This window comes from Erinaceus europaeus, chromosome 16, assembly GCF_950295315.1.
Source record: "Erinaceus europaeus chromosome 16, mEriEur2.1, whole genome shotgun sequence".
Taxonomy (NCBI): domain Eukaryota; kingdom Metazoa; phylum Chordata; class Mammalia; order Eulipotyphla; family Erinaceidae; genus Erinaceus; species Erinaceus europaeus.
In genome coordinates, this window is record NC_080177.1 from 24,112,402 (window position 1) to 24,133,309 (window position 20,908).

Genomic DNA, 20,908 nt, shown 5'->3' on the forward strand with positions numbered 1-20,908 from the left:
CCCTAGTATTAGAATCTTTGATGATTGCTGTCCAAGAACCAGCAGTTCAACCAAACTTCGAAGTAATCCTAATACACAATCATATTTGAGTACCACTGTTGCAAAAGTTCTCAGAATCAAATTGTAAATGCATGATGAAGAGGGAGAAATCAATTTTTTCTCATGAGAAGTAGATCAATTTCTGAAAGTCAATTTATTCTGTAGCCAGTTCATCAATTTTACTAACTTTGTTAACTTTCCAGACTTGTTTTCAACATTGATCTTCAGAAATATATATTCAGTGAGTATGCTCTCCATGCACATTTGATTACATTTTGCCTGGGTATATAGTAACAATGCATTAAGACTATATGGTAGTCTGGGAGACAGCATAATGGTTATGCAAAAGATATTCATGCCTGAGGCTCGAGATCCCAGGTTCGATTCCTAACATTGCTAAACAGTACTCTGGTTTTGGTCTTTTTTTTTTTTTTCTTTCTCATTAAAATAAATAAAGACTGGGAGTCGGGCTGTAGCGCAGCGGGTTAAGCGCAGGTGGCGCAAAGCACAAGGACCGGCATAAGGATCCCGGTTCGAACCCCGGCTCCCCACCTGCAGGGGAGTCGCTTCACAGGCAGTGAAGCAGGTCTGCAGGTGTCTATCTTTCTCTCCTCCTCTCTGTCTTCCCCTCCTCTCTCCATTTCTCTCTGTCCTATCCAACAATGACAACAACAATAATAACTACAACAATAAAACAACAAGGGCAACAAAAGGGAATAAATAAATAAAATAAATATTAAAAATAAATAAATAAATAAAGACTATTTAGTTCAATATATTCTTTAAGACTATTGAAGTTTTTATAAGAAAAATTGGTCATTTTCACTAAGGAGTATATTTAAATGAAAAAAAAATATCCACAGGAATTTGACCATCTAGACTTTTACTATTTTGACAAATCAAAGTCCTTAAATTATTATTAAGAGAAAAATAATTCAGGGCTGGAGAGCTAGCTCACCAGGGGGGAAATACTCCTTGCTGCATGCAAGATCCAAGTTTGAACCCCAGCACCATATAGGAAGTATTAATGGCACTGCAGGAAGCTCCAATATTATTACATCTCTTTTGCTCTGCATGTGTCTATCTCTATCTGGATGAAAATTTCACAGCCTAGGGCAGTGAAATCATGCATGTACGAGGCCCTGATTCAGAAAAACAGTAACAAATAAAGAAAGTCCAGACAGAGACCTTAGGAATATTCAAGAAGTTACCTTAAATTAAGTGAGTTGAAAGACGTGTATTCAACAAATTCATCCACTGGAGACTAAAATTGAATTGACTTAGAGCCCTCTCTCCCCACCTACCCACCCCCCCCCAAAAAAAAAAAAAGAAAATCCCAAGGACCTCAGCCATGCTGAGGTTCAGGAATAGTGTGGAGGTGGAGAAGGCTAAGGAGAGGTCAGCATCTACCCTAGGAACTAGGTGTGAGACTCATCTTCCAGAGACTCTGATACTCACCATTAGAGTTCTGAGGAGGCCAATGGTACCTTTTCCACTGCCCTCATTGGGCCCAGGAGCCATTTCATCACAGGGCAGAAAAGCTCTTCCTAGGCTTTCAGAGAACTGAAACCTTATTTTCTTGGAGACCTGAAAAAAAATTGGGTACCTGCAAATTTATTGGAGAAGAGAGGGCATATTGGAAACTTCTATGAGCAGAATATCTCATTCCTTCTTCACCTTAGGTGGGATGTCTTCACTGAAAACTTTCATTTTCCCCAGATACTTCTTTTTGATTCTGGCATAGCTCAGTTGCTTACATGAATGGACCCATGACCATCATTTTGGACTTGGACCACTGGGTCAGCAGCTGGTTGTTAGGGGAAGCAGGGGACCCAGGGACTGTTTGAGATTATGATTGTTTTGTTTCTTCTTGCCACTGGTTTCCCCTATGAGAGGGGAAGAGTTTTAAGAGTGCACCAGAGAGTAGTAGGAAGAGTTTTAAGAGAGCACCAGGAAGCAGTATTCACTAAGAGAAGGCCTTTAGAAAGGGAGCCACACCTAGAAAGATGATCTGTGGAGAATGCAGATCATCTCAATGGACCAATGAAAAATTGAGTCTAGGTGAGACTAGGACTGAAAATTACATAAGGAAGAGATCCCAGAGAGGGGTCACATTTTCTGGGGTCCTTGTGTGACCATGCACATGCTATTTACACTTTAACTCTATCAGCCTCACTTCTTTGAAATAAAGTCTGCACATTTGATCTACAAAGTCTTCTGTGGTTATTTCAAATAATATCTTTGAACAGACCAGAAATCCCAGGAGAACTGGCTTTTGGGCTTCCTCTCAGACCCAGTGCCAGTCCTCCTGCAACAGGATGAAAAGGCATTCAAGAGGAGACTGTGTTGACACTACAGCCAGCCTCAGACAACTGCTGACAAGGTCAGCTTATGTTTATTGAAGGTGTGGGCCATCAAGAGTCAGTGTTGGTGGTCGGGCAGTGGTGCACTTGGTTAAGCTCACATAGTGCAAAGCGCAAGGACCCGCACAAGGATTACGGTTTGAGCCCCCCAGCTCCCACCCTTCAGGGAGGTCGCTTCGTAAGTGGTGAAGCAGGTCTGTAGGTGTCTGTCTTTCTCTCCCCCCTCTCTATCTTCCCTTCCTCTCAGTTTCTGTCCTATCCAATAACAACAGCAGCAGAAGCAACAACAACATCAATGACAGCAACAAACAACAATGATAGCAACAACAACAGTGGAAGAAAAGATTGCAGCCAGGAGCAGTGGATTCATAGTGCAGGCACCGAGCCCCAGTGAGAACCCTGGAGGCAGAAAAAAAAAAAAAACCAAGTTAGTGTAGACACCATTTTCTGGGCACTGTCTGCCTGGCTTAAGTTGGTGCTATTACTACTCCCAATGTACAGACAGGGATATTTAGTCCTGTGGGTGCTACATTATCTACTTGAGGCCTTTCCTCTTCCTGAATTTTGAATCTGTTGAGCTTGTGCCTCCAGAGCTATCCTCCTCTAGTTATCAAGGGACTGAAAATCATGTGCTGCCAGCATGATCTTGAAGACAAATGTTCCACGAGATCATGAAGTAGTAAAGGAAGAGTCTTGCCATAGTTGGTCAGCTATGAACTTGTAAGGGATATTCAGACTGGACCAAGGTCATTAGAATGGACTCTGGGTCTTGAAGCAAATAGCAGATGAGCATAAAAAACCATCCATGGGGGCTAGGTGGTAACGTAGTAGGTTAAGTGCACTTGGCACCAAGTGCAAGGACCCGCATAAGGATCCCGCTTCGAGCCCCGGTTCCCCACCTGCAAGGGGGGTCGCTTGAAGCAGGTCTGCAGGTGTCTATCTTTCTCTCCTCCTCTCTGTCTCCCCTCCTCTCTCAATTGTTGTCTCTCCTATCCAACAACAATGACAACAATAATGATAAACGACAAAGGCAACAAAAGGGAAAAAGTGACCTCCAGGAGCAGTGGATTCATAGTGCCTACACTATGAACCCTAGCAATAACCCTGGAGGCTAAAAAAAACCCCAAACAAACAAACATCCATTTACTACATGGGTCCTGAGGAACCTCTCTGAGTTCCCATGATCCCATGGGAAAGACCCCAGAGGATTAGACAAAGGTTTATGCAATCTTTGGTTGCCAGAAAGAAAGAAAATACAGAAAAGTGAATTAAAATTGGATTTTAGAAAAACAACAAGTAAAATTTTAGCACAAGAGTGTTTCAAGTAGTAGTGTGTGAGACAAACTTACATTGTTCTTATTATTGTTAATTTGAAGTTAAATTTTGACTGGAAAGAGTGTCACTGGGATTCCAGTGTTTTCACTTGCTAACTCTGGTTACCCAATTATGAAGAAACAGTCCACAGTGCAGGTAATGTGCCAATAAGAAAAGAGGAAAAAGAACAGGTCGTGAGACCTGTGGTGATGGAGAGTTCTTGATTTAAACCCAAAGAGCAGACACAGCAGGTAACAGAGGAAGGGACCCAGGGGGAGGATAAATATCCTAAAGGTACGTGGAAAATTCTGGAAGGGTAGAGAGGGAGAAAGGCTTGAGATAGATGCTGGGATGATGGACAGGTAATAAAATATCAAGGGGGATATTTGATTCACATTGGGGAGGATCAGAGATAGAAGATCAGCCTGTAGAGATTCTACTGTCTTGCTAATGATTTGGGACAATATCCTTTGGGCAAGGGTGGGTGGCCAATGGAAGTGGCATTTTAGGAAGGTTCATCCGGTGATGGCATGTAAGATTGATGGGTATGGTGTGTAGGGTTGGGGTTCCAAGCATGAGGTGGCAAAGGCCTCCTGTGGGAAAGGAAGGGTGGCCAGATGGACATTCCAAAGCAGTGGCTTCATCTTCCAGGTAGGGAATCCAGGTGCCCATCTTGAAGCTAGATAATCCAAAGGAAGGTGGGGGTGGGGAGAAAGCATCATGGAAAGAATTTCATGTGGGAGGCTGTTTCAGAAGTCTGTCAGCAAAGGAAGACACACAGGAGAGTGTAACATCTTGTTCTAGTGCTCTAGTGCTCTAGTGCCTTTCTGAAATGCACATGCACGCACACCCCACAGTTTGCTTTCTTCAGATTTGTGTAGATTTCCATAGAAAGTGAACTCCTGTCTTCACTTCGAAAACCATTTACTCAAGATGCAGTTTCTGTCTTTGGTTTCTGCTCTTTTGCTTCCCTTGAGCTGATTTTTTTGTTGTTGTTTGTTTATTTTCGGAGTCACCAGGCCATCAACACTCTGAGCTGACTTTTTCAGATAAAGAGGGAGGGAGAGACACCACAACATTGAAGCCCTGCCCCCTACACCCAGTGTTGTAGTTCTCCCACACGGTGAACTAGGGACTTGAGCATGACCACCACAAGCCACATTTGAGCTGAACTCTGGTAAAAAATAAATAATAATAAATGAAGAAAGAAAGATAGGAAGGAGGGAGGGGGGCCAGGTGGTGGAGCACCTGGTTGAGTGCACGTGTTACAATGCGCAAGGACCCAGGTTTGAGTCCCTGGCCCCCACTTGCAGGGGGGAAGCTTTGCAAGTGCTGAAGCAGGGCTGCAGGTGTCTTTCTGTCTCTGTCCCTTTCTATCTCCCCCTTCCCTCTCGATTTCTGGTTGTCTCTATCCAGTAAATAAAGATAATAATAAAAAAATTTAAAAAAGAAAGAAGGAAGAGAGGAAGGAAGGAAGGAAGGAAGGAAGGAAGGAAGGAAGGAAGGAAGGGAGATAAAGCCTCCATTGTATCTCCAAGCTGTTACCAGCTAGATGTGCGATCCCTCTTCTGTGGACCCTCCCACCGCTGAAACAACCTCTGTTTCTTATAAAAGATTTTGAGCCCCCTAAAGAAAAAAGGTCAGCAGCACAGCAGATTTCTGCTCTGTGACCAGCTCATTCCTTGCTCTGGCCCTGGACTCCTGCCAATCCTGAAAAACTCACTCAGCTATTCCAGGTTTTCCCAGAAGCACTACCTGGGCAAGATGGGAGAGGCCCAGACATGCTGGAAATGGAAACAGTTCCACCCCTTTCCTGGGACCGGCTGGGAGGGGACTGACCCATGTGTGCGGGGCAAGAGGGAGGACATTCCTGGGGTGGGGGTTGTGCCTGGGGTCCTCTTCTTGTTCTCTAGATACTGTTAGTCTCATAAGATGTGTTTAAAATCATCAGTTTAATGTATTTTTAATCAATCAATGAATTAATTGTTTTTTATTGCCATAAGAATTATCTCTGGTTCAACAAGTTGTTTGGCTTTGTATGTTAACTCTCTTTTCAGTCACCAGGTTCCAGATGCCAGCATGATGCCGACCAGACTTCCCTGGATAGAGGACCCCACCAATGTGTCCTGGAGCTCCACTTCCCCTTCCCCAGAGACCCACCCAACTAGGGAAAGAGAGAGGCAGACTGGGAGTATGGATCAACCAGTCAACGCCCATATTCAGTGGGGAAGCAATTACAGAAGCCAGACCTTCCACCTTCTGCAACCCACAATGACCTTGGGTCCATACTCCCAGAGGGATAAAGAATGGGAAAGCTATCAGGGGAGGGGATGGGATATAGAGATCCGGTGGTGGGAATTGTGTGGAGTTGTAACCCTCCTATCCTATGGTTTTATTAATGTCTCATTTTTGAAATAAACAAATTAAAAAAAAATTATCTCTGGGGCCTAGTATCTTCATGATGAATCCACTGCTTCCAGAGAACAATCTTTCTTCCTCTTCCCCTCTCCTTCCTTCCTTCCTTCCTTCCTCCCTCCCTCCCTCCCTCCCTCCCTTCCTTCCTTCCTTCCTTCCTTCTTTCCTTCCTTCCTTCCTTCCTTCCTTCCTTCCTTCCTTCCTTCCTTCTTTCCTTTCAGGTTGACTCCCCAGAATGGTTTGGAGGAAAGGCAGGGCCCTCACTGGACAAAGAAGAGGAAGAAACACTTGAATACCCAGCAGGTTGAGCAGCACTTGGTGACCAGAACCTTTTCTTGCACTGACCGAAGTGAGGGCCTCTCCAGGTCTGCTATCATCTGCTGTCACTTCTCCTCCCCCGTTCACATTTTTATAATATTTTATTTATTTGTTATTTTTGGAGTAGAAACATAAATTGAGAGGGAAGGAATATATTACCACACACACCTTCCCACACCTCCTGCCTCCTGCCAGGTCCTGTGTCCAATGCCTGTCACCTTTCCTTGCAGCTGACTGGGGTGAGGTGTTCTTCAGGTCTGCCCCCCAGCCCCCCATGGAAGGGACCAAGGATAAGGTGTACTTGGGCTTCAGTCACCTGCAGAAAAAAAAGGCTAGCTCCTTCCCAGGCCTGGCTGACTTTGGCATCAAGGTGAACTGAACTAGTGGTGAGAAAGGATGGGGTGGGTGGAAGGGGAAAGCCAAGTGTTAGCTCCCCTGACATCTTCAATCCACAAACCCCTCTTCCCTGGGATTCATAAACCCTCATAACCATCACCCCATGTTTCACTCAAGCTATCTACCAGGGCTGCCATCCCCCCACTTCCAAGGGTCTTTTAGGCAGCTTTGGTCTTCAAGCAGTCCTGGCCCATGCATGGAGAGTGCAAGCCTTCTCTGGATACCGGAAGCTTCTCCATGAATGGCCCCTCACCTGACAAAACGTGCTCCAAGGGTGCCTACCTTGTGAAGTTTATCAGGTTCCTCTACCAGTACCTTTGTAGGACCCTCATTCTTCTTCTTCTTCTTCTTCTTCTTCTTCTTCTTCTTCTTCTTCTTCTTCTTCTTCTTCTTCTTCTTCTTCTTCTTCTTCTTCTTCTTCTTCTACTTCTTCTTCTTCTTCTTCTTCTTCTTCTTCTTCTTCTTCTTCTTCTTCTTCTTCTTCTTCTCTCTCTCTCTTTCTTTTTGTGATGGGGGCAGGGTTCAGAGCCCTCTGTTCATCTTCCCCTAACATTTCTCCCCCTCTGGTAGTATGGACCAATTTTTTTTTCACCATGCTCAAGGTGGGAGTTCTGGCTTCTGTAACTGCTTTTCTGTTGGACATGGATATTGGCAGGCCGATCCAAACCCCCAGCATGTTTCTGTCTTTCCTTAGTGGGGTAGGGCTCTGGAAATGTGAGGTTCTGGGACACATTGATGAGGTCCATCTGCCCAGGAAATTCAGGATGGAATCAAAGCAGCATATGCAGTTTGGTGCCATGGAGTCATAGCAGCATATAAAGTAGGACAAAATGTTTAATAAATAGGAACCAAGAGGTAGGAGTAGAGTAGATGATAGTAGGTATTTTAGGGTAGAAAGAAGCTATTTTAGGTATGCTCCTAGGAGGGACTTCATTCTTCTTATTATTACTAGTTTTCTTCTTCTCCTCCTCCTTCCTCCTTAGCTTTCTCCTTCTTCTTCCTCCTCCTCCTTTTCTTCTCTTGTCCTCCCTTTCACTTCCCCCTCCTCCTCCTTCTTCACAGTTTTTTAATATTTATTTATTTATTTTCCCTTTTGCTGCCCTTGTTGTTATTGTTGTTGTAGGTATTATTGTTGTTGTTATTGATGTTGTTTTTGGATAGGACAGAGAGAAATGGAGAGAGGAGGGGAAGACAGAGAGGGGGAGAGAAAGGTAGACACCTGCAGACTTGCTTCACTGCTTGTGAAGCGACCCTCCTGCAGGTGGGGCACCAGGGCCTTGAACTGGGATCCTTCCGCCAGTCCTTGTGCTTCGTGCCACGTGCGTTAACCCACTGTGCTACCGCCGGACTCCCTCTTCAGTTTTATAAATATTTTATTTACTTGTTATTCTTGTAATAGAAATAGATAAATCAAGAGGGAAGGGATATATATATATATGGGGGGGGCTGGTGGCTGCAGCTGTGCTTCACCACTTGTGAAGCTTACTCCCCCATAGGTAGGGACTGGGGACTTGAACCCAGGTCCTTGTACACGGTAACACGTGCATTCAACCAGGTGCTCCACTGCCTGGTAGGGATCTCTTTTGTCTCTTTGCTGGTGTGAGAGTTCTTACATAACCCTCTGCATTGGAAGCTCTGCTCCTACCCCCCAGACGCAACCCAGCCCATGCCCACTGAGTGCTCAGGGTCTCCACTCACTGGGTTACTCAGGATGTCTGGCTGGCCATGCCTAGCAGCTGTAGTTCTGAGCTCCCTTTCAGCTCCTGGTGAGCTCCCCTGGGGGTGGGCTGCTGAGCTAGCAGCAAGTGCCCAGCTCCATGCCCACGCAGACAACCTGCGGCCTCCCCTGGCTTGGGTCTGAGGTGCCAGATTCCTGCCTGACCCCCCACACTCCCCCAGTGACCACTCCCTGGCTCAGTGCTGGCTTTTTTTTGCAGAGTCAGCCAGTCAACTAATTGCCACCAGCTGGGCCAGGCTGCCTTCCCAAGGTGCAGCGGGGAGGCCAGTTGTGGGCAGTCCCTTGGCCATGGGGTTGGCATCACTCCCTCTGGGGAGCTGAGGTGCACAGGGGCAGCAGTAGTAGCTCTTATCAGAGGCAGGAGGTTCACATGCCTGCCCCTCACTCCCCCCACCTTACCCCCCTGCTTGCTTTCTCTCCAGGGGCAGGTGCTAGGCAATATGTGGAGAGATGCTTGGTTATTTGGACTGGCTGGGGAGGGGTGAGCTAGCATCTAGCATCTCATATGTGGAGGTAAGAGATGCAGCCTAACATCTCCCTGGGCTCAGTGCACATCTATGTACTGTTCCATTTTCTCTGTCCCTTCTGGGCCCACACATGGAGCCACAGTCCTCCCTGCTCTGGCCCTGCTGCTTTCTGCAAGCCCAATCCACTTCACCTCTGGGGCTGGGAAGTCTATGCAGCCAGCGGATCTTGGGTGCAGAGGACACCTACCTCTAGCCTGCTTTATTATTATTTTTTAATCATATCACTGAGGTGCCTGCATGACTCCACCACTCCCAATGGCCACTATTCTGCCTCCACATTTCCTTTTTACTTTAATTTTTTTTATATATAAATAGAGAGGAGGGGAGAAGAGTGTGTTTGTGGGGGAGACATCTGTAGCACTGTCTCACCATTTGTAAAGCTTCTCCCCTTTCAGTTGGGAACCAGGGGCTTGAATCTAGGTCCTCTACTTAGTGCACTACCACCCTCGTTTTTTGTTGTTGTAGTTATTATTGTTGTCATCGTCATTAGATAGGACAGAGAGAAATGGAGAGAGGAGGGGAAGACAGAGAGGGGGAGAGAAAGAGAGACACCTGCAGACTTGCTTCACCACCTTTGAAGCAACTCCCTTGCAGGTGGGGAGCCAGGGCCTTGAACCGGGATCCTCATGCTGGTCCTTGTACTTTGTGCCACCTGCGCTTAACCCACTGCACTACTTCCCGACTCCCATTAAAAATATCTCTCATTCTCCTTTCTCTTTTTTAAAAAATGTATTTTCTTTATTTATTGTACAGAGACAGCCAGAAATCAAGAGGGTAGGGGGAGGTAGAGAGGGAGAGAGATACCTGCAGCCCTGCTTCACCACAACAAAGCTTTCCCCCTACAGCTGGGGACTAAGGATTTGAATCTAGGTCCTTGCACATTGTAACATGTTTATTCAAACAGGTATGCTACCACCTAGCCCCCAAAATACTTTATTTTCTATATAACTTATTTATTTTGTATAGACACAGTGAGAAATTGGGGGGGGGAGATAAAGATGGAGAGAGAAACACCTGTAGCATTGCTTCATTGATCCTGAAACCTGCCCCCTATTGGTGGGGACTAGGGGCTTGAACCAGGGTCCTTGCACATGGTAACATATGTGCTCTACCAGAAATGCCACTGTCAGGCCTAAGTACTGATTTTGTAGCAGGAAACTTTCATGTCCTTTATATAGTATCACAACAGATTGTGAGATACTAGTATGATTGTTAGTTTTGCTCCTGGGGGTGGGGGAAAGAAGAAACCCATCACTGTCCAGGTTGGTCATGTAACTGGCCTGACTCACTGAGGTAGAATGAGCAGTTTGAGATTGGAGCCATGTGCTGGTCCCCAGATCTATAATTAGAATACACCCCTCCACCCCACCCCAAGATTTCTCCTGCAGGAAGTAGGCGTTATAGAGGAAATGTTTCGATGAAAAGGACCACCAGCGTGCTTGTGTGGACCTGAGCTATGTGGGTCTGAACTGTGGTGACTCTTGGGGAGACACACTTGTGGTAAGTGTGACTATGGGGCAGGGGATTCTAGGAAAGCAGAGGCTACTCGAGGACATAGTTGGCTCTATGTCCTCGCGAGGAGGTGACTAATAGGACCATGAATTGGCTGAGCCTGAGCCTGGGCCTGGGAAGGGTCCACTTCTGCCTTCCAGGCTCCAGTCATAACTCCTCCCTTGGCCTGGGGTTGATTCAGTGCCTGGAAACATGGGCCAAGGTGTTCCCTTGAGCTCCTGGTCCCTCTATAGCAGCCACTGGGCACCTCTTTTCTCTAGCCATCCAGGCTGGGCAACTGACTGTGGCCTAGGCTTGGACTGCAGGAGGCAGGCGGTAAACAGGAAATGGTTAAGTAAGAGCAGGTGGAGCATGCTGGGTGCTGGAGCAGGCAGGAAATAGCAGAGGCTGAATGGACTCACAAGAATGCTCTCTTCTCCCCAAGGCTCTGGCAAAGGCGCTCCACCCACTCCTCCCAGCCCAGTCCTGGAGGCATCCCGCCCCACCCCTGTGTGGCCTGACCCCCCAGATCCCGTTCAACCCTGATGAGGAATTGAAGGGGTCCAAGAAATCCGGCAGAGGAAGGGGAGCCCCAGCAGGGCTGTGAAACAAGCCTGTCACCCCCAGCCAGGTGTGAGGGGCTAGAGGAGGGGTGCTTCCCTGAGGAGCTGAGGCTGCTGCCAGCTTCCTGGTTCCTTGTTTCCATGGGAACCCTCTGTGGTGACTGGGGCTCCTGGGAATGTTCCCTCATTGCCAGCACCCTGGGTCCCCTCTGCTTCCCTCTTTGTACTGGGCAGCAAGCAGCAGGCACTCATCCTGAGGATGCTCTAGCAGGTTGAGGACCCTGAAACACAGGGATGGGGAGGAGCTCACAGGGTGAGAGGAGCTGAGGCTTGAGCCCCCTCTGCCTCCAAGCCCCACTGCCCACCTCGTGGAGGAGTTCTTGCTCAGCTCTGGATAGTCAGCGTGCTCTGGGCACCCTTTCTGGGGAGGACCTTACTTCAGGGGGAAATGGGCTGGGCTTCTTCCTGGGGTCTCCTTTGCACATGCTTCCTCCTTGGCAGGTGGCTCTGGCCTTGCAGTGACAATAACATATCTCTGTCTGAGGACTTGGGACACCCAGGTCTCCCCATATTGCTGAGGACCTGAGTGGTCCACAGGGACACTGAAGCTGGGGTAGAAGCCTGGCTGCCCTAGGTCCTGCCAGCCAGCACTGGCTCCCAGGAAAGCAGTGTTGTGATGGGAGCTCATAGCTCATAGCCAGGACCCCTGCCTGACTGTGTGTGTGTGTGTGTGTGTGTGTGTGTGAGAGAGAGAGAGAGAGACACACATATGGGGAAGAGGCTGTGGTTGCTCACACAGGTGCAGGTAGCAGGGGACGTCAAGGCCATCTCAATACTTAGATAGTAGCAATGACTCAAATTGATTGGGCATTTATTATATTTAGGTATAGTGGGTATATAATGTGTGTCTTGTTCATTTATTTATTTATTTTTCTGCCACCAGGGGTATCACTGGAGCCTGGTGCTGGCAGTATGAATCCACTGCTCCTGGCAACCATTTTTTCCTCCTCTCCTTTTCCTTTCTTGATTTGATAGGACAGAAATTGAGAGGGGAGGGAGAAATACAGGGAAAGAGAGGCATCTACAGTACTTGCTTCACCACACTTGAGACATTCTCTTTGCAGGTGGAGAATAGGGACTTGAACTTGAGTCCTTGCGAATGGTAACGTGCACTTAATCAGGTGCACCACCACCTGCCCCCCCCCATTTATTTCTGCAGGTTTTGACTCATTTAATCCTTATGGAAGCCCAGGGAAGAAGTACTTTGGGGTCAGAACAAGAGCTCACGGTACGGTCAGGGTGCATGCAGCCCAGGTTTGTGGCCTGGCATCAGGCACTGTGGCACCAGAGGAAGATCTGGCACTAGTTGATGTGTCTTCCTTTTCTCTCTCTCTCTCTAAATGAAAAAGTGAGCTAGAGCATTGAAACTGTGCATATGCAAGGTCCTGATTTGAAAGACAGAGGGAGAGAGAGAAGGAGAGAGAGAAAAGGAAGGAAGGAAGGAAGGAAAGAAGGAAGGAAGGAAGGAAGGAAGGAAGGAAGGAAGGAAGGAAGGGAAAAGGAAGGAAAAAGGAAGGGGGAGGTGTTGGCATCAGGTGGTGACACATCCAGTTAAGCAGATATATCACCATGCACAAGGACCTTGGTTCAAGCCCCTACTCCCCACCTACTCCCCACCTACTCCCCACGTGAGCTGTGAAGCAGGCCTGCAGGTGTCTATCTTTCTCTCCCCTTTCAGTCTCTTCTTCCCTCTCAATTTCTCTCTGTCCTGTAAAATAATAATATAAAAAGAAGAAAAAAAGGAGTGGTGCTTTGATTATTCTTATTTCACAGGTGAAGAGAGTGAAGCTCAGAGAAGGAGGGTAACTAGCAGGACAGAGCACACACTCTGAATATAGCCCTGCTCCCCTGGCTCTAGCCCACACGCTGGCCCCTGTGTTCTGTGTTGCATTGCTGGTAGTGGGAAGCCACTCTGATTTCCCTGGCCACCCCCCTGTGGGATCCCTGATCTCCAAGAGAAATTCTTTTTCTCTCTGGAACCTGAATTTCCAAAGTAGCTTTCTCTCCTGGATTCCCAAGGTCTCTGACTAAGGCAGGGAAGAAGAGGAGAAAGTGACAGAAGGAAGCTCACCACCTAACCAGGCAGGGCCGTGACCTCGGTGTCTTCCCAACATCAGTCTGCTGGGCCCTGAGGTAAGTCTGAGAATCCAGGCCCAGGGTTGCACCAGCGATGTGTCAGTTCATCCTTGGGCAAGGCACTGGGAGGAGCCCACAAAAATGGACCCATTCTGGACCCCAGGGTGTTGGTGGCAGAGGAACATAGCCTCTTCTCATGTCTATTGATCAAACATGGGAGCTACTCCAACAGAGGGGAGTGGAGAGTGGACATTCAGGGCCTAGAGGAAGTGGGGAGGTGGAGGGGGTGGAGGAGGGCAAGAGCCTTCAGGGGAGCCTGCCCTCACTGAGTTCACCAGAGGAAACAGGTGGGGTGGGCCAGAAGCTGCACCTTCCCGGCATAGGTGACTGACTGCAGGCGAAGTCATGCAGGCCTGACAGTGATGGGGACAAACAGTGAACACCACACATCAGCATTCCTCTATGCAGTGTGCTGGGAAAGGAGATGGGTTTGCAAATAGTACTCCCTGCTTTGGCCTTTGACCAACCCAGAAGAGGATGGTCCAAGAGTGGATAAACAACATGAGTATAGTCCCTGATTCTAAGACTTACTATGAAGCTAGAAGAATCAAGAGTGGACAGTTACAGTAACTGAGCACAAGAAAGTGCTGAAATGCATCCTCACACATACCTGATTTTTGAGACTTGCAAAGTGAGTTGAATGGAGAAAGAATAGCTTTTTTTTTTTTTAAAGAAAATTTGGACATGCAAAGCGAAAAAGAAAGCAAGAAATACCTCAGGCCTGTAACTAAGTGATCTTAATCTGAAACATAAAAGTATAAAAGAAAAATATAAGAGAATGTATAAAAAACCTGAAAACATAAGAGAGCAAAATAGGAGGAAATAATTATGACTTGGGTTTTGAATAGATTTCTTAGATAAGGCACCAGAAGCAGGGTCAGTAAAAGAAAAAAACTGACAAGCTGGACTTAAGAAAATTCTTTTCAGAAGACATAATCACCAAAATATAAAGGCAAGCTACAGTCTGGGAGAAGACATGAAAAACCTGTATTTGACAGAGACACATCAAATGCATTAAAAAAAAACACCTCAATTATAAGAAAACAAGCAATCCATTTTTTTAAATGGGTCTTCTTCTTCTAGCGTTTGCCTTTAAATGGGTAAAACATGAAAAGTAAATAAATATAGAGAGATATGTAGCATCATTAAATAATAAATTAAAATCATGAAAAAAGCCATTGCACACTTTTTTGAATGGTTATTTACTTATTTATTTACTTTTACCAAAGCACAGCTCAGTTCTGGCTCATAGTGATGCAAGGGATTGAACCTGGGACTTTAGAGCCTCAGGCATGAGAGTCTCTTTGCATCACCATTATGCTATCTACCCCCACCCCTTTAGAATGGTTTTTAAGAATTACTTTTAAAAAGTGCTAGGGAAAATATGGAGGAACTAGAACTCCCCTTCTTTGTTGGTGGGAATGCAAAATACTACAGTCTTTCTGGAAAACAGTTTAGCAGTTTAGTGTAAAGTTAAGAATATACATATTCTTCTGTGTTCCAACTCACTGTTAGGTATTTACCAAAAGAAAAGAAAAAAAAACCTCTTTATTTACTCCTCAAAATGTATATAGATATTTATAATGACACTACGGATGATGACTCCAAACTGAGAACAACCCCAATGCTGATTGATTGCTCCATGAATAGACAAAAAGTTACCTGTTTTCTGCCCATAGAACAGGACACTGCTTAGAAATGAAAATGAACTTCTGATATACATGATGACATGAACAAATCTCATGAGCATTAGACTAAGTGAAAGAAGCCCCAAAACCAGATCCTCTGGTGACTCCATACCATAAGATTCCACTTATATGACACCTTGGAAAAGGCAAAGACAATACAAAGCCAAGCCAAGTTTAGTGAGTGGTTTCCATGGGCTGGAACTGCAGGCAGGGGCTAACGTAGAATTTGGGAGCTGATGGGACAGTTCTAATTTCACTGTGGTGATGATGACACGAATACATGTGTATCTTGAATGCTCTCTACACATGGGATGGATTTTACTGCGTGTGAATCGTATCTTAATAAACATGGTGTTGGAGGAAAAAAAAATCACACTGCAACCAGGTTACAGAACCCAATTCTTTAGCTAGACTTTGGGACCAAGAATTGAGCAGACCCATGCTGGGCTCCATTCCGGATTGACATTCTGCCTTATTTATTTATTTATTTATTTAATTTTCCCTTTTGTTGCCCTTTTTTATTGTTGTAGTTATTATTGTTGTTATAGATAAGACAGAGAGAAACGGAAAGAGGAGGGGAAGATAGACAAGGGGAGAGAAAGATAAGACACCTGCAGACCTGCTTCACTGCTTGTGAAGCAACTCCCCTGCAGGTGGGAAGCCCAGGGCTAGAATTGGGATCCTTATGCTGGTCCTTGTGCCTTGCACCACCTGTGCTTAACCCACTGCGCTACCACCCAACTCCCACATTCTGCCTTTTTATTCTTTGCTTTCCCACCCCTGAGGATTTTAGCAAGTCCCCCCACCCTAGAAACCATGTGCTTTGTTGGTTACGGAGGACCAGAAAGGGTTATACCTCAAGGGGTGTGTTGAGGTTTTTTTGTTTTGTTTTGTTTTGTTTTTTACTGAATGCAAGTTCTCTGGGAGCATGGAGAGCATACTCTGAGGGGAGTATTAGCAGAATGAGAGAGGAAGGATGTGGGGGCTCGGTGGTAGTGCACCTGGTTGAGCACACATGTTATAATATGCAAGGGCCTGGGTTTGAGCCCCCAGTCCCTACTTGCAGGGGGAAAGCTTTGTGAGTGGTCAAGTAGTGCTGCAGGTGTCTCTGTCTCTCTTCCTCTCTATCACCCTCTTTCCACTTGATTTCTGGCTGTCTCTATGCAATAAATAAAAATAACTAAAGAGACAGAGAGAGAGAGAGAGAGAGAGAGAAAGACGGTGACTGGGAGGGGAGACAAGTTCCAAGAGGTTGGAAATGGATAGGGGTGGGAATGGATCTTTAGTTCCAGTGGTGCCACTGGGCATGTGTTCAAACATTATGCTCATGTCAAAAGCAGGGAGTTAGAAACTATATGGGAAGTAGACTCCTCCCCTACCTGGACTTCCTTCATAAGCACCTTCTTCCTCTACCTCCTAATTATCTAACTCCAAGTACAAATTGCCTAGACAGGTTTAAGGGATTATTTCCTCATAAAAGCTAAACACAAAAGGCCTCAGCATTGTCACTTAGTGTATTTCTACCCACCCTCAGTTGGGGGTGGGGTGAGGTTCAGAGAGCTTGAGGTGTGCCTGTCCTGGTGGAAATTTTCTGGCACAAGAGAGAAACAGAAGGTCTTGAGAAGGTATCCAGGGTTCTACTTTTAGTGATCATGTGACTAGCCAGGATATCTATCTATTTGGCTGTTGATGACACTATTTCCTTTTGGTTGTACCATTCATCTTTCTACCATAGGCCCTTTGATACACTGTTTCAACTCCGGGGCTCCCCCCTTCTGAAGTTGAATTTAACAAGCATTAACTGTGGCTCTCTGTCCTCCTGGGCCTGGGGATATAGAAATAAACAAGATAGGGATTCTCGTTTAAAGACAAAATTGGCCTAGGGAGAATGATGGCAGTACTAATAGTAAAACAAATAATAGCAACAAATGTGGCAAAGAATATTTATTATGTGCTGGCTATTTAGGTACAGAGAATCAATCAAAACTCACAATAGTACTATAGAGTTGTCATTATTATTATTTCATTAAAATATTTAATAATAATAATGAAGAGGAAGGGGAAGAGGAAGAAAAAGGAGAGGAAGAAGAAAATGAAAAACAAACAAAAACCAGAGCATCACTCTAACATATAATGCCAGGACCTCATGCTTGTAACTCAATTCTACCTACTGTGTCACTTCCCAGGTCACTCATTTACTTTTAATCTTGTTTTTCTGTTTTTTAAAAAATATTTATTTATTTATTCCCTTTTGTTGCCCTTGTTGTTTTATTGTTGCAGTTCTTATTGTTGTTGTTACTGATGTTGTTAGATAGGACAGAGAGAAATGGAGAAAGGAGGGGAAGACAGAGAGGGGGAGAGAAAGACAGGCACCGGCAGACCTGCTTCACCGCCTGTGAAGTAATTCCCCTACAGGTGCCGGGGGCTTGAACCGAGATCCTTCCACCGGTCCTTGTGCTTTGCGCCACTTGCACTTAACTCTACTTTTAATCTTTCTGAAAAGTGGGGGTGAGTGGTGGTGCATCTGGTTGAGCACATACATCACAAAACTTAGGAACCCAGGTTCAAGCCCCTGGTTTTCACCCATGGGGGGAAGCTTCATAAGTGGTGAAGTAGTGCTGCAGGAGTCTCTCTTTGTCTCTCCTCCTCATCTCAATTTCTTTATGTCCTATCAAATAAATAAATAAAGGAAATAAGAAATTAAAAAATTAAAAATATATTAAAAACATTAAACAAAAACATTAAAAAATACATGTTCCCCGGTCCCCACCTGCAGGGGGGAAGCTTCACGAGTGGGGGAGTAGTGCTGCAGGTGTCTCTCTGACTCTCTCCCTCTCTATCACCCCCTTCCCTCTTAATTTCTGGCTGTCTCTATCCAATCAATAAATAAAGATTTTATATATATATATATATATATATATAGAGAGAGAGAGAGAGAGAGAGAGAGTCTTCTTTAATTGGGGGGTGAGGATGGGAACCAGAGCACTGCTCTAGCAAATGCAATAATGCTGGGAATCAAACTCAGGACCTCATGCTTGACAGTCCAAGCCTGTATCCTCCTCACTACCTCTAGTCACTATTATTTCCACTTTAAAGGTGAGGAAATGGAGGCTAAGGGTGGTTAATTTTGTTGAGCTAGTACATGACAAGGCTGTAACATGAGTCCAGGCCCCTGAGTCTCTACAGACATGCTTATGGCCATAATATTATCCCACTATGGTCAGGAACATTCCTTATGTGAAGATAAACCACCATCCAATTCCAAGTCCATCTTGGCCCTCAGTTGGATTTAGTATAAAAGGAGTGAAGACAGAAGGGTTTGCATGCCCGAGGCTCTAGTTTCTTTTCCCACCACTGAGCTCCTGTTTTGCTCTCAGAAAACAGAAATAGCAAAAAAAAAAAAAAAAAAAAAAAAAAGAAGAAGAAGAAGAAGAAGAAGAAAGGAGGAACATTGGTCTGTATCATAGAGCCAGCTATACAGCTGGAGGTGCCATTCTAAGATTGTGACCAAGAAGGGTGGGACAAGGATGCTAAACACATGACCAGACAGCCCTCTCCCCTTTCTTCTGGAACTCTCTCCACTCATTGCAACCTTGGGATACTGTCCCAAGGTGTGAGATAATGGGCTGATGTCCAGGAGACCTTGGGAAGGACCTGGGAACATATTCTGAGGCTGAACTACACTTGATGTACTTGCATCCCATATATATGTATATTTTGGGGGGATGGGGTAAGGTGTGGACTCAATGAAGACCATAAGTCGTACTTAAGTTCCCAAGCCTGGTGAGCTTCTGCTGTCTAGTAAACTGCAGATGATAATCCATGAATAATATGGGTGTGATCCTCTATAACAGCAATGGTGGGGGGTGAGTCACTCGTGAAGGCCTTGAGTCAGATCAATGATATTTCCTCAGACTTTCAGTGGACGTAACCTAGATTCTCCCGCCACCCCCCACCACCCCAACATCTGCCCTGGTTGCTGAGTCAGAGATGTGGACTCTGGTTGGCAAAGGAAAGCCAGAGCCTCATGACAGGCTGAGAGCAATGGGAGGAAGATTGTCAAGGAAGGAGATGATGGTCCTGGGCTTCGCAGAAGGGTGAGGTGCAGACCCAGACAGGGTGAGGAGGCCTGGTTCGGGGGGAGGAGAAAGATGATCCTGAATCCACAGAGAGAAAGGCATAGAGAGGTTTGGTTGAAGCCCAGAAAGTTGGAGCTGTCTGTGTGTGTGTGTGGGGGGGGGGAGTTGTGGGGGGGAGATAGGCCAAGTGGGTTACTCAAGCAATAGTAGACTTATCTTTCCCTCTCAACTCTACTTCTCATAACTGGATACTGGAGAAGCAAAAGTAGAATTTCTGATTGAAGGCAGTTTTAAGGAAGGCCAGGGTTTAGCATCTGCTCTACAGCTGTTTTATTAATGGCCTAGAGTGAGACAGAACCAGGGGGAGACTGGAGCTGGTGCACCAAGTAACAGTGGTGTAGGAATATTTGAGCAGAATCTTCCCTTGGAAGAGTGAAGCAGGGGAGTTCTACTCAGGAGGGGCGGACACCGCTCTTTTTCACATACCCCCCTCCTTCCTTCCTTCCTCTGCCTAACATGAGCACCTGTGGCCAGCTTGGCCTCCATATTTTTGCACATATTGCTTCTTCTTTCTGGAATTGTTTCTTCCCTGAGTTCCCATTCAATCAGCTTTTCACCCCAAAAACCAAGCCCCAGGGTCTTCTCTGGCTTTTGCTTAGGGTTAGGCCATCTCAGCATGGTGTTGATGAGCAGGAATGAGACTCCCCCATACTGTCTGACTGCCCCATACAGTCTGACGCATCACAGCAGGCTTCCACAGAGAAGTGGGGACTCCATGACCACACAATGCACACTTGATATAGAAAAATGAAGGTACAGCAGACATACAGACACACATGTGTTATTTGGAGAGAATGGCCACTAGCTAATTTCTCTTCTGCCTTTTTTTTATATCCCAGCCGGTTTACTTAGAAGCAACTTTTCATTGGTCTGTTTAAATGACTCGACTCCTTTCTATTGGTCCTGTCCTCTAAGGCCATGCCTTCTTTTCCTCTCTAAGACCCCACCTCCTACCCCGTCCTCCAAACTTTGTGGACATAGACCAGGGTCTATCAGGGTTATTTTGTAATATGGGGCTGGGAAGACATCATAATGGTGATGCAAAAGACTTTCATGCCTGAGGCTCTAAGGCCCCTGGTTCAACCCCCAGCACCACCCTAAGCCAGAGCTGAGCAGTGCTCTGGTCTCTATTTCTCACTCTTTTTCACTTTGTCTGTATCTCTCTCATTAAAATAAATTAATAATACATAAACTTTTTTGTAATGCCCATGTCTTGCCCTGTAGTTATGCTTGTGACAGTGCTACTAGCCTCCATGGGGAGAGGAAAGATTTCACTGTGATTCATAGTTGGCCCCATTACCTAGTTTCCCCACTAGGGTGAAACCTCCGGGTCTCCTGCTGTATCTGGGGAGTAGTAGGCACTCACTTAAGAGTCATGTGAGTAAATGATTGACCTCGGTGTGTGTGTGTGTGTGTATTGGGGGTGGAGGGAGAAGCAGAACCTCCTGGTTCTTAGGAAAGCCATATTCTGGCACCTTATTCTGGTGTCTTCTGCAGAGATGGGCTGGGGGTTCTGCTGCCCTTCCCTCTCTCAGGGCTACATGAGAGACCCCAGGAAGCTGTGAACTGGCCCAGATCTCCTTGTCTCTGTTGGCTTGTAACTTTTCTGGTGGCTCCAATGCAGGACTTGCACATATGAAGGGGACTTGATCCCCCAGAAGAAAGGCTGAGAATCTGGATAACATTGGAGGAAGCACTTTACACCCTGCAGTGAGCTGGCC

At 46.0% G+C, this 20,908-nt stretch overlaps 1 long non-coding RNA gene across 1 annotated transcript in view; it reads left to right on the forward strand.

Annotated features, from left to right (window-relative positions):
* The first annotated feature begins 13,245 nt into the window (after positions 1 to 13,245).
* The window catches only part of LOC132533424 (uncharacterized), a 44,040-nt gene continuing 36,377 nt past the window's right edge, over positions 13,246 to 20,908 (forward strand). The window contains exon 1 of the long non-coding RNA XR_009545298.1: positions 13,246 to 13,357. This is a non-coding gene — a long non-coding RNA (uncharacterized LOC132533424). The remainder of the gene's footprint in view (positions 13,358 to 20,908) is intronic.